This window comes from Saimiri boliviensis, chromosome 16 (genome assembly GCF_048565385.1).
Source record: "Saimiri boliviensis isolate mSaiBol1 chromosome 16, mSaiBol1.pri, whole genome shotgun sequence".
NCBI lineage: Eukaryota > Metazoa > Chordata > Mammalia > Primates > Cebidae > Saimiri > Saimiri boliviensis.
The window spans coordinates 48,910,902-48,924,498 of NC_133464.1; the positions used below are offsets into that span (position 1 = coordinate 48,910,902).

The window sequence follows — 13,597 nt, forward strand, 5'->3', positions numbered from 1 at the left end:
TTATCTATCTATCTATCTATCTATCTGAGATGGGGTCTTTCTCTGTCACCCAGGCTGGACTGCAATAGCACAGTCTTGGCTCACTGCAACCTCTGCCTACCAGGTTCAAGTGATTCTCCTGTCTCAGCCTCCTGAGTAGCTGGGATTATAGGTGCACACCACCACACCTGGTAATTTTTGTATTTTTAATGGAGACAGGGTTTCCCCATGTTGGTCAGGCTGGTCTCAAACTCTTGACCTCAGGTGATCTGCCTGCCTAGGCCTCCCAAAGTGCTAGGATTACAGGTGTGAGCCATCACACCCCGCTTGAATTTTTAAATCTTTTTGACGATAGTGCTATTTTTACTTTGATAAGAGTATAACTCATTTTGGTTTTGATTTGCATTTTTCTGATGATTATTTATGTTGAGCATTATTTGTACACTTGTACAAAAACAGTAGGCAATCTGGTAATGGAGTCAAAGATCAATTAATCCGGAGGAAGTTTGAAAGAACCCCTCTCATTGGAAGAGAATATGAATGGAGAGGGAATAACTCAGGGGTAAAAACTCTAGCCACCCCAGCCTGGGCTGGAGTCCTCTCCGGATCCCCTTCCAAGAGAGTGTGGAAGCTGTCCTTTCACTCTGCCTAATAAACTGCACTATTAAACACTCTTTGGGTCCTCAGTTCTATTTAAGCTGTAAAATTCGCCATGCTGCTGAAGAGGCCCCTTTCCCCATTCTTCAGGGTTAGGAAGGCCAAGAGCTTAAGTTCTGACTATAGCTACTCCATTTCTGTGACAGCATAGTGGTTAGGACTCCTCGTTTTTCACCCATGCAGCATTGGTTGAACTCCTGGGGAGGGAACCAGGGAATCTGGCTGCAGTTGCTCTGGTTACAGTCCAAAATCTTACCCAGACCAATATCCTAATTCATTTTCTCCTAGAAGTATCAGGCCTTACCTTTAAGTATTTAATCCACTTTGAGCTGATTTTTGTATATGGTAAGAGATAGGGGTCCAGTTTCATTCTCCTGCATATGGATATTCAGTTTTCCTAGCACCAACTTATTAGACTGTCCTTTCCTTGTTTGTGTGTTCTTGGCACCTTTGTCAAGAATGAGTTAGCCGTAAAGCAATGAATTTATTGAAAGTTCTCTACTCTGATTCGTCAGTCTATGTATCTGTTTTTATGACAATGCCATGCTATTTTAATTACTAAAGCTTTGTACTATATTTTGAAGTCTGATAGTGTGATGTCTCCAGCTTTGTTCTTTTGCTCAGGATTGCTTTTTCTATTTGGGATCTTTTGTGTTTCCATGTGAATTTTAGGACTGTTTTTCCTATCTCTGTGAGGAATATCATTGGTATTTTGATAGAACTTACATTGAATCTGTAGATTTTTTGTGTAGTATGGACATTTTAACAATATTAAATATTCTAATTCAGGAGCATGGGATATCTGTTTTTATAGTATGTTCTTTTTAATTTCTTTCATCAGAAATTTTTAATTTTCATTGTAGAGATTCTTCACTTCTTTGGTTAAATTTATTTCTAAGTATTTTATGTTTATTGTTATAATAAATATGATTGCATTCTTGATTTCATTTTCAGATTTTTCACTGTTGGTGCATAGAATTGTTACTGAATTTTACATGCTGATTTTGTATCTTGAAAATTTACTGAAATGTTTAACAGTTCTGACATTTATTTGATGGAGTTTTTAGATTTTTCTAAATATAGGATCATGTCATCTTTGAATAAGGATAACTTGACCTTGACTTCTTCCTTTCTAATTTGGATATCCTTTTCATTTATTGTTTTATTGTTCTGGCTAGGACTTCTAGTACCATATTGAATAAAAGTGATGAAAGTGGTCATCTTTGTCTCCTTCCAGAACTTAGAGACTTTTCATTTTTTCCCCCATGTTAGTTTTGGGTTTGTCATAGATGATCTTTATTGTTTTGAGGCACGTTACTTCTATAACCACTTTGTTGAGAGTTTTTATCATGAAGGAACGTTGAATTTTATTTAAAGTCTTTTTCAACATCTATTGAATTAGTTGTATTTTAAAAAATTCTGTTGATGTGATGTATTTTGGTTATTGATTTGCATATGTTGAGCCATTCTACATGACTGGGATGAATCCCACTTGATTATGATAAATGATTCTTTTATTGTGTTGTTAAATTTGTTTTGGTATTATTTTGTTGAGGAGTTTCGCTTCTTTGTTCCTTAGTGATATTGGCCTTTAGGTTGTTTTTGTGTGTGTTTTTCCTTGTTTTATTTTCGTATCAGAGTAATGCTGGCCTCGTAGAATAAGTTTTGGTTTACCCTCCCGTGTAATTTGTTTGGAGAGTTTTAGTAGTATTAGTTTTATTTCTTGTTTAAATGTTTGGTAGAATTCAGCAGTGAATCTATTAGATCCTTTGTTTTGCCTTTGATAGCTGACTTTTTAATACTCCTACAATCTCATTTCTTACTAATGGTCTCTTCAAGTTTTCTATTTTTTTTTTCATGATTCAGTTTTGGTGGATTGCATGTGTTTAGGAACTTGTCCATTTCTTATAAGTTTTTCAATATAATTGTTTATAGTAGTCTGTAATGATCCCTTCTATCTTTTTGATATAATTTGTAATGTCTTCTTTTTGCTTCTGAATTTATGTCTTGTCTCTTATTTTCCTAATCTAATAACAGTTTGTCTATTTTTAAATCTGTTTTTTAAAATTATTTTATTATTCTTTTGTATTTTGCAGTCTTAATTTCATTTATTTCTACTGTGATCTTCATTATTTCTTTTCTTCTATTAATTATAGAATTTTTTCCTTGCTTTTCTATTTCCTTGAAGTGCATCACTGGCTGTTTATTTGAAGTCCCTCTAACTTTTTGATGTGTTTATTGCTATGAACTTCCCCGTAGAACTGCTTTTGCTGTATCTCATCTGGTATGTCATATTCCCATTTTCATTTGTTTTGTGGAATTTTTAAATTTTCTTTTAAATATATTTTATGTTCTATTTGTTGTTTGGGAACATGTTTTATTTTCACAAATTTTTATAATTTTCAATGTTCCTTGTCATCAATGCCTAGTTTTGTTTCATTGAGGTCAGAGAACATATTCAATGCAATTTTGATTTGTAAAAAATTTTTAGGAGTTGTTTTTTACCAGTATATGACCTATGTTGGGAAATATTTTATGTGATGTTGAAAGGTGTATTCTTCAGCTGTCAGATGGAATCTTCTGTAAATGTCTGTTAGGTCCATTTTGTCTGTCATGTAGTTTAACTCTAATTTTTCTATTATTGTTGATTTTCTGTCTGAATGGTCTGTCCTTTGCTGAAGTTGGGTATTAAAGTTTCCTTCTAATATTTTATTGCAGTCAACATTTTTCTTTAGGTCTATTAATATTTGTTTTATATATTTGAGTGCTCTGCTGTTGAGTATATATAATTTAGCCATTGTTAATCCTCTGGCTGTATTGACAACTTTATCATTATGTAATGGGATTCTTTGTATATTTTACTCTTGTTGACATAAAATCTATTTTATCTGATACTGATATTGTAGCAGGAGTGGCTGTGGGAAATGGATCTCTGAAACACCGAATGAAGAAGGAAATAGTTTATTACAGTTGGGAGCTGAGGAATAATTTACCCAAATTCAGCTCGTCTAACAAAGGAAAGTTCTGCCTTTATATAGGCTTATACTTTAGATATTTCACATGGAAGAATCTTAGGTTTATAACCTCAGGAATCACATATGAAAAGGGTTTCAGTTTACACCTTCAGGAATCAGATATGGAAAGAGTTTTGGTTTACAGCTTCAGGAATAACATATGAAAGAAAGGGTTTCCGGCTTACAATTTTAGGACTCACATGTGAAAAGGTTTCTGGTTTGATCTTGTTTTAAGTAAAAACAGTGCCTTCCAGAGAGTTTCCCCAAGACCCAGCCTGCCACCTACAGGAAGGAGATTCAGGAGGAGCCAGCTGGCTTTCTCTCCTATTGAGATGCACTGTGGATGACAGAGGGGGAGGGAATCCCAGATGCCTGGGTCTCCTTCCTCAGTATAGCTACTCTTGCTCTTTTAGGTTTTCATTTGCATGAAATATCTTTTTTATCTCTTCACTTTCAGTCTGCACATGTCTATATATGTGAAGTGAGTTTCTTATAGACAGCATGTATTTGTGCCTTGTTTCTATTTATTCAGTCACTCTATGCCCTTGAATTCTTTAGTTTAATCTGTTTACATGCATGATTGTTATTAATGAGCAGTGGTACAATATTGCCGCTTTGGTTTTTGTTTCCTGGTTTTCTTGTAGCTCCTTCATCTCTTTTTCCCTCTGAGCTTAAATGATTTTCTCTAGTACTACATTTTGATTCTGTGCCAGTGCTATTTACTTTTAGTGTTATCTATTGTAAGTTTTAGCTTTGTAGTTACAAAGAAACTTACAAAGCATATTTTAGTTATAACCAGTTATTTTAAACCAATGACTTAGCTTTGAGCATAAAGAAAAGTAACAAAAAATCTACATTTTAACACAGTTCCTCCTACATATTTTGACTTATTAAGGTTTCAGTTTAAATTTCATGTTTCTGTTTCTGCCCGTGGATGCCACTGAAGAAGCATCATTAAAGTCTCTCTTCTCCCTTTGATCATGTCTAAGTCAGAGTCTCCTAAAGAGCGAGAGTAGCTGAGGAAGCTCTTCATTGGAGAGTTGAGCTCTGAAACAACTGATGAGAGCCCGAGGAGTCATTGTTAGCAATGGGGAATGCTCACAGACTGTGTAGTAGTGAGAGATCCAAACACCAAATGCTCTAGGGACTTTGGGTTCCTCACATATGCCACTGTGGAGGAGGTGGATGAAGCCATGACTGCAACACCACACAAAGTGGGTGGAACAGTTGTGGAACCAAAGAGAGCTGTCTCAAGAAAAGATTCTCAAACACTAGGTGCCCACTTAACTGTGAAAAAATTATTTATTGGTGGCATTAAAGAAGACACTGAAGAACACCACCTAAGAGATTTTGAACATGGAAAAATTGAAGTGATTGAAATCATGACTGACCAAGGCAGTGACAAGAAAGGGGGCTTTGCCATTGTGACCTTTGACGACCATAACTCCATGGATAAGATTGTCATTCAGAAATACAACACTGCGAATAGCCACAACTGTGAGTTAGGAAAGCCCTGTCAAAGCAAGAGATAGCTAGTGCTTCATCCAGCCAAAGAGGTTGAAGTGGCTCTGGAAACTTTGGTGGTGGTCGTTTAGGTGATTTTGGTAGGCATGACAACTTTGGTCCTGGAGGACACTTCAGTGGTCATGGTGGTTTTGGTGGCAGCCATGGTGGTGGTGGATATGGTGGCAGTGAGGATGGCTATAGTGGATTTGGTAATGATGGAAGCAATTTTGGATGTGGTGGAAGCTACAATGATTTTGGCAATTACAACAATCAGTCTTCAAATTTTGGACCCATCAAGGGAGGAAACTTTGGTGGCAGAAGGTCTGGCTCCTATGGCAGTGGCAGCCAATACTTTGCCAAACCACAAAACCAAGATTTCTATGGCAGTTCCAGTAGCAGCAGTAGCTATGGCAGAGACAGAAGATTTTAATTAGGAAACAAAGCTTAGCAGAAGAAGAGAGCCAGAGAAGTGACAGGGATGCTACAGGTTACAACAGATTTGTGAACTCAGCCAAGCACAGTGGTGGCAGGGCCTAGCTGCTACAAAGAAGACATGATTTAGACAAATACTCAGATGTTTGGGCAAAAAACTGAAGGACTACATTTGTGACTAATTGTATAACAGGTGATTTTAGTTTCTGGTCTGTGGAAAGTATAAAGCATTCCAACAAAGAGTTTTAGTGTAGATTTTTTTTGCACCAATGCTGTTGATCGCTAAATGTAATAGTCTAATCATGATGCTGAATAAATGTATTTTTAAAAAATGTTTCTTATCTTATAGCCAGTTGAAGTTATTATTAATTTTAATTGTTTAATCTTTGCAATGAAGATATAAGTGGTTTAATTCCTCCAATTGCAGTATTAGAATATCCTAAATTTGTCTGTTTTATTTTACTAGTGAGTTTAATACCTTCAGATGATTTCTTTTTTTATTTTCTTTTAATTCAGGTGCATACTATATCTGGCATTTCTCCCCATGTTATCCCTCCCCACCCTCCCAACCCTCCCCACCTCCCACTGACCCTCCCCATACCCCCCACCCAACTGCCCCCAGTGTGTGATGCTTCTCTTACCTGAGTGTTCTCATTGTTCAGCATCCACCTATGAGTGAGAACATGCAGTGTTTGGTTTTCTGTTCTTGTGTCAGTTTGCTGAGAATGATGGTTTCCAGATTCATCCAAGTCCCTAAAGGACACAAACTCATCATTTTTTATGGCTGTGTAGTATTCAACGGTGTACATGTACCACACTTTCTTTGTCCAGTCTATCATTGAGGGACATTTGGGTTGTTACATGTTAGCATCCATTTCTTCTATATTGAGGAAAGCCTATTAGTATTTCTTGTAAGAGAAATCTGGTGTTGTCAAATTCCCTCAATTTTGTTTGTCTGAGAAAGTCTTTATCTTGCCTTCATGTTTGAAGGATAACTCTGCTAAATGTTATATAGTTTGGTTGGCAGTTTTTTGCTTTCAATATGTTGAGTAGAGCATTCTGTTTTCTACTACCTGCCAGGTTTTTGCTGAGAAATTGCTGAAAGCCATATTGGAGTTACATTGAATGTAATGTTTCTTTTCTGTTGCTAATTTGAGTAATCTTTCTTTGCTTTTGAATTTTGCTGATTTGATTATGATGTACCTTGGGGATTTCGTCTTTGGATTGAATTTTATTAGTGACTTGTATAGTTCCTGTACCTATATGGGGAAGTCTGCCTTCAGATTTGGGGAATTTTTAGACATTATTTCTTTAAATATGTGTTCTAGTCTCTTTTCTCTCTTGTCTCCTTTGGGGATTCTTATTATGTGGAGATTAGTTCATTTAATGGTGTCCATGATTCTCACAGGCCTTTATTCTCTTTTTCTTTTTCCTTTTTGTTTCTCTGATTGGATAATTTCATATGTTTTAAATTAATGAATTATTTCCTATGTTTGATCAATTCTACTGTTGAGGTTTTCTAATAAGTTTTTGTGTTCAATTAATGTATTCTTTGTTTATAGGATTATATATATTTGTTTCATCTCTCATATTTATTTTGTTCCTGAATTTTTCTAAATTTCCTTTGATACTTCATTTAATTTATTTGTATTTGCTTGTGATGTCCTGAACTTCTTTTAGGGGATAGTTCTGAATTATCTTTCCAATGTTTGACAGCTATTCAATTCTTCTGGGTCCCTTGCTGGAGCTCTGTTAATTTATACATTCTGTGTGTTTTTACATTGATGCCTGCACTTTAAGGAAACTGCCACCTTTTCCAGGTTTTGCAGGTGTTCATTGGTGGTGTTAGACCTTTATTACTTAATACTGGAACTTAAGCACTAGCTTGCTATTTCTTCTTGCTATGATGTTCTGGGTGGGGGTTGGGGGGAACTTACAGTGAGCATTAGAACTAAAATTCTTCACTAGAGCTAACTCATTGCCCTACTACTCTTTTCTGGTCTGGAAAGATTTACACTGGAACTTGAACACTGCCCTGGAACTAAATTGCTGCCCTGACATTTTTTTGTTTGTTTGTTTGTTTTTCCAGTGTGGAGAACACTTAAGCAGCTGCCAAAACTTAATTCAAACATTTTAGTTGTTTCCAGCCCAGGGAAAGGCTCCATGCAAGCATCTTGGCTGTGTGAAAAATTATGCCAGGGATTCAGGCCTTTCTACAGATTGTGCCCCCAGCAGGACTATGGCATCAGTCTGTCCTTTCAATGTGGTGCTCCTGCTGATCAGAATGCAGAGTAGCTATTGATATCTCTGCACCAGTTGCTGCACTCAGCTCCTTGTTCTTTTCCTTTATACAGTGCAAGAGGTTCAACTCTCCTGGTATTCCCAATGGTTCCTGTGATATAGAGCTTCTGTGGGCTTCCCATCAAGATTTCCAGACTGAGACAGAGCTCGAATGTTTGTTTCCCATTCCCTTTTCTCGCCTTTGAAACCATGGGACAAAAGAAATCATGAGTAGTGATATGCTGTCTCAGAGGAGGGTCAGCACCAACTTAAATGATCTTTTCCTTAATTGCTTATGGGTTTTCTTGATGCTGTGGGCCCAGGGGGTTTCCCCAAGTTCTGATTAATTCAGTTCTGATTAACTTAGGATGGTACTCTTGTATCTGAATAGTTTCTAGTTTATTTTTGTTGGAGATGTGTATCTCCTTTTCTGCCATCTTGCAAATGTCACTCTGAATTATTTATTTTACATAGGGAAGATATAATACTAAATAAGAGAAAGTGTAGTACTTGTAGAAATTTCAGTAATATTTAGGGGGACATAAATTGGATACATTCAAATATTCACACCATTGGAATACATAGATCCCACATAAATATCCAGTTCTATTCTTATCTCTATTAGTATTAATTAGGGTTCTTTAAAGTCAAGAATGTCATAAACTTATTTAATTGTAGAGTAGGTCACATTATGTAATTTGTATCTTGCAGTATTTTGGTAAAAACACTTTAAGAATGAATAGAACTCACCACATTTTGAATAACTTTTATTTTCTCATGCTGCCATTATGATGGTGATGATGTCCTAAAAGTTTGCCTAGTGTTTTCAGTAATAAACTGAAATTATAGTTGCCCTGATAATCAGCAGAAAGCAAAGAATTTTAAAGAATATGCAGCATTTTAAATTTCCCTAGTGAGGTCAGTCAGCAGAAAACATACTGAGCAAAAGAAAGCAAAAAAATAAAGAGTAACCAATGAAACAAGCAACATATTAACACATGTCTTTAAAAAGGATGTATGAAAAATAGAAGTCTGTTTTCAAAAATACTATTTCTGCTTATATAAGGCTTTTAACAGTTGTGGAAATTACTCTGATAATGGCAGCATCAATTCTACTGGGATACGAGGGGAAATGGAATAGTTGGATAGTTGGTAGATCAGAGAAACGATCCAATCCCATGGCTAACTTAAGGGACTACTAAAAGGTGATTGTTTGAATATGATTACAGCATTTTTTTTTACACAATTATATAGGGATATTTTATTTCAGCTGAAGTTACTTTTTTTTTTTTGAAGTTACTGTTTTATTCTTATTCCGGTGGCTTAATTCACTTAAAAAATGAATTCAGAAGACAAAGAAAGTAACGGAAAAGTGTAAATGAAATTCACAAGGGCTGAAATAATATTTTGGCAGGCTAAAGATAACTCTCACAGTGATTTGAATGAGGAACTCCAAGAGAAATTGTCTGGGTGCAAAGTAACCCCAAACAAATTTTGTGAATGTATTAGTCAAGCAACATAAATGCAAAATGAAATTGACAAATTCAATATGGACTTATTCCCCAAGTATATTGGAAAGTAGATTCTGTGAGTTAGCTTTAACTGACTTACGAGATAGGAATTCCATCTATTTTTCCTATATTTTCCATTTTATGGAATATTTTAAGGCAATTCTACAAATGCCACAAATTTATATTATCTTTTCTCAATATATGAACCTTATATTTATTTTTAAATATGATTATAACTCTGGAGAACCTCATAAAAGTTATTTTGCAAAATGCTATTTAAATAGGACCTAAAATAATCATATTATCTGATGGTTTCACAATTAAGACAGTTTTGTAAAATGTAAAATATAGGTGGAAGTGTATCAGAATCACCTTGTCTTTTACATAGAACATATGATTTTCTTTCCCAAACCAATTCTGAGTTTGGCTCACTAAGAAGTAATGACCTCCCCTTACCACCACATCTTCCTCCTTTCCTACAAAGACTCAGGGCTGCATATATGCAGCCTAATGTAAAATGGGCCAGGGAAAAATAAGTTGTGAACAACTTATGTAGACCTTTTAAGGCTGTATTTAATGACATGTAATCAAGTAATTAGATTATATTTTCAGATGCTTTCCTGTAGAATTTATTCATCTAATAAGAACTGTATGAAGTAGTAACATTCTCAATAAGATTGTTAGATTGAAATATTTGGAATGATTCCTTTTCAAAAAATTTGTATTCTCACCATTTTTTACGATTGCTGAAGTCTCCATGTTTTTGTACATGATCTGTTTTTTTGGCTTATAACCAGAATTCAAATATTCTCTTCTGACAAAGATTCTTCATTGACCAAATTTTGGTTAGGCTCCTGAAACTTCTCCTGGGCCCATCTGTGCACATCCTTGTAAAATCCAAACTTACCAAGAATCTCCTATCCTATTTATCTTATCATCCTGACATCTAATGGGCTCCTCATCTTCCAGCATTACCCAGGTGACATCTAATCACTCTAGCCTGACTTCAATAAGAATCATAGTAATGGCTTAGCTAGAATCTGTCCTTAGAGCTGATGCTTCCTCCTAGAAATTTTCTATCCATCAACCCTCTCCTTGCTATAAATTCCCACTTGTGCATGCTATATTCAGAATTATACCTACTTCTGTACTGAGGTATCTCTTCTCTTCTTGCAATATCTCTGAATAATATCTGCTTTTACTGCTTAAACTACTATCCAGTTGTGGTTTCTCTAGAAAACTTTATAACACATCAGCTGAATAAATTCAAATCAGTTAGCAAAACATAGAGGACCTCAGTTTTCTCACTTATTAAAAAGAAAAAATAAATGCAGAGCATTATAGTGTAGTTTAAATGCCATTAAATATATGGAAAGAACTATTAGAGTTAAATTTATATCATCCATTAAAAATGGCTTCCTTACTTTGTTTTTACCATCAAAAATAGTTTCCTTACTTTGTTTTCACCATCAAAAATAGTTTCCTTACTTTGTTTTTACCATCTAAAATTCTTTAAAAATTCTGGGCTGGGTGCTGTCGCTCACATCTACAATCCCAGCACTTCGGGAGGCCAAGGTGGGGGGATCACAAGATCAGGAGATTGAGACTATCCTGGCCAACGTGGTGAAACCCCATCTCAACTAAAATACAAAAAATTAGCTGGGCATGGTGGCACGTGCCTGTAGTCCCATGGGAGGCTGAGGCAGTGAGCAGAGATTGCGCCACTACACTGCAGCCTGGTGGCACACACCTGTAGTTCCGGCTGCCGGGGAGGCGGAGGTTGCAGTGAGCCGAGATTGCACCACTGCACTGCAGCCTGGCAGCAGAGCAAGACTCTGTCTCAAAATAAATAAATATATATATATATATATAAATCTGTTCAAATAACTTTAGCATTACTCCATCAGTACTGTTAAATATTTTTTTAACATTTCTTTATAAATATAATCTTATAATAACATACTGGCATTGTTTTATGTTCCCCTCTCTATAACTACACTAGAAGGATTTAAGGGAAGAAATATACATTATCTTCCTTTCTCCAATTACTGGTAAGATATCTGACATATTTTTAGGATTAAATTCAGATTTTAAGGTTGAGTAAATGAATAAATAAATAAAATGACTGGAACTAAAGGAGTTGTCATGTATACTTAAATTTTGGAATTATTTCAGTTAAGAGGAAGTATACACAATAACTAATGAGTCACATCCAGAAATCTAAGACTCAATTAGTGTATTCCAAAAGGTCTTACAGGGTATACACAAGGATGGAAATACAACATTGAAGCCCCAGGAAAGGCTGTCATCATGGAAACAGAAAGAATTCTATTGGAAAAAATTGACAAGAATAAATCATTGATAACTTCCCATTATTTAGAAGTTACTTATGTCCAAATTGAATAAATGTATGTAGTAACAAATAAACTTAGGTGTTAAATTAATAATGCCTCTTACAAAATTAAGTCTAAAAATTTTTATTGCTTTCCAATGAGAAAAATTTGTATCTACAAATTTTGAAAAACAAAAACATCAGAATTGCCACTAGTGAATTGTAAATTCATCAAATATTGTGTTAACATTAGTTCATAGAAATTAAAATGAAATAAAACATTTTTCTACTATCAAGGAATGTCTTAGCAGTAAGTCTTTCTCCTCTATCAGCTGTCCGTGGGAAATGCTATATGAAGAGTAGGTTGATGGAAAAGTATAGATACAACCTGGTGTGAAACTCTGGGGAAACTGTTCATCTAACCTATTTGCATCCTCAGGAGCTTCTAATTCTAGTCTTGTAGTTTAATTATGTCTCATGGTGGGATATTCTACTAAGGCTCTATAATAGGCCAACTGCTGCTTTTAAAAGGTTAAACCTTCTCAAGAATCTTAGGGTTCTCTTTGTATCTGTCCTATCAGGATTTGTCCCTGATTTCACATATCTTTCCTGTCACAATGAATACCACTAAATTTGCAAGTTCAGGGGCACAATTGCACAAAAAGCTTAGAATGCAACTGAACCTCTTTTCTCTGAGCCACAGTAAAAACTGGCATCCTTCTAAATCACAAAATAAATGGAACAGAAAAGCATTGCCAAAGGCAGGATATGATGCCTCCAAAACCCACAAAACCCCAACAAATACTATACTTTTAAAAAATTTCAGGTAATAAAGGGTTTAATAATTTTCCTTAACCTATAATGCTATATGACCAAGACTATTACAATCTTAAAACTTAATCCAATTGCCGATACCTTAAATTTTTTTAGGGTTCATCTTTCATTCTCTGGTATACAAATTTACTACTTTCTCTTTGTCATCATTTATTAATATAGTGCAATTATAATTAATTACACTGCTATTTAACACAAGGCTGCTCTACAAAACATGAAAATAATAAGTTTCTAGGGACTATACTGTGACATGGAGCAAAAGAGACTAGGCACCTGTCAGAAAAGTGAACCCACACTATTGACCTTCTCATGTAATTGCAAGCATCGTTGATCCTCTTCACTGATGGTGATTGAAAAACAATTTTTTTCAACAGTCGCTGTGTTGGTCTGTTTTAATAAAGATACCAAGTTCAAAATAAACAGCTATCATTGAGGTTGACCTTGGATTCCATGGATAGTAGTCCATTGTCATCTTGCATCGGCCACCAAGTTTTGCAGGGAAAAGTAAATTGAAGACAGGTAAGTCACTCATATAGTCTTAAAATTTTGTATGATTTTGTATGCTGGAGCAAATTTCTGCACTTCTACCTAGGATGTGGTGTTGCTTCTGTTTTATGATGTTGAGCTGGATGGGGAGTATTTTTTAGGGACTTCCTATTGGTCTTTCCTACTATAATTGTTTTAACTAAAGAAAAAAAAAAATAGATATAACGATGTGAGTACTATAAGCTATTAAGTTTATCTGTCCCAAGTCCTAACATTCACAATCTATATGGAATTTAAATCAAGCAACAAACAAAAAAAAATAGACCTATTAAAAATGGGCAAAGGACATGAGCAGGCACTGCTGCTGAATACAAGTGACATATTAACAAAATGCTTGGCATCTCTAATCATCAGAGAAATGCAAATCAAAACCACAGTGAGATACTATTTCACACTAGTCAGAATGGCTGTTATTAGAGAGTCAAGAAACAACAGATGCTGGCAAGACTGTGAAAAAAAGGGAATGCTTTTATTCTGTGGATGTGAATGTAAATTAGTTCAGCCAC

The 13,597-nt window shown here is 35.2% G+C and overlaps 1 pseudogene; it reads left to right on the plus strand.

Annotated features, from left to right (window-relative positions):
- The first annotated feature begins 4,630 nt into the window (after window positions 1-4,630).
- On the plus strand, window positions 4,631-5,586 carry LOC101037704 (heterogeneous nuclear ribonucleoprotein A1-like; annotated as a pseudogene).
- Window positions 5,587-13,597: the final 8,011 nt, after the last annotated feature.